The sequence below is a fragment of the Berghia stephanieae genome, chromosome 14 (genome assembly GCF_034508935.2).
Source record: "Berghia stephanieae isolate SIO BIC M18660-M18661 chromosome 14, UCSD_Bste_1.3, whole genome shotgun sequence".
NCBI classification, from domain to species: Eukaryota; Metazoa; Mollusca; class Gastropoda; order Nudibranchia; family Aeolidiidae; genus Berghia; species Berghia stephanieae.
Genome location: NC_088373.1, coordinates 3,348,315 through 3,348,642, shown reverse-complemented (window position 1 = coordinate 3,348,642; position 328 = coordinate 3,348,315).

Below are 328 nucleotides of genomic sequence, written 5' to 3'. Positions count from 1 at the left end.
ATGAGGGGGAGACTGATAAGAATAATAACACGTTGTAAAGGCAGGGTATCCCCTCTCTATGCACGATTGTCACAGTTGGAGTGGCACGAATTACTGGTTTAGATAGTATGCAGATGACGTCACTCAGGCCTTTGTTATTGTTTTTGCCATCCGCGTTTGTGAGTTGTTCTCACTAAACTGGATTAACCAGACTATAAAAGTTCATGGTTACACAGAGTTTGTGTGTTGGTCCGTTATACTTCCGGATGGCAAAGTTGTGAACTCCTTGGCCAAGCGCATTCTATCTAGATAGAATGCGCTTGGCCAAGGAGTTCACAACATTGCCATC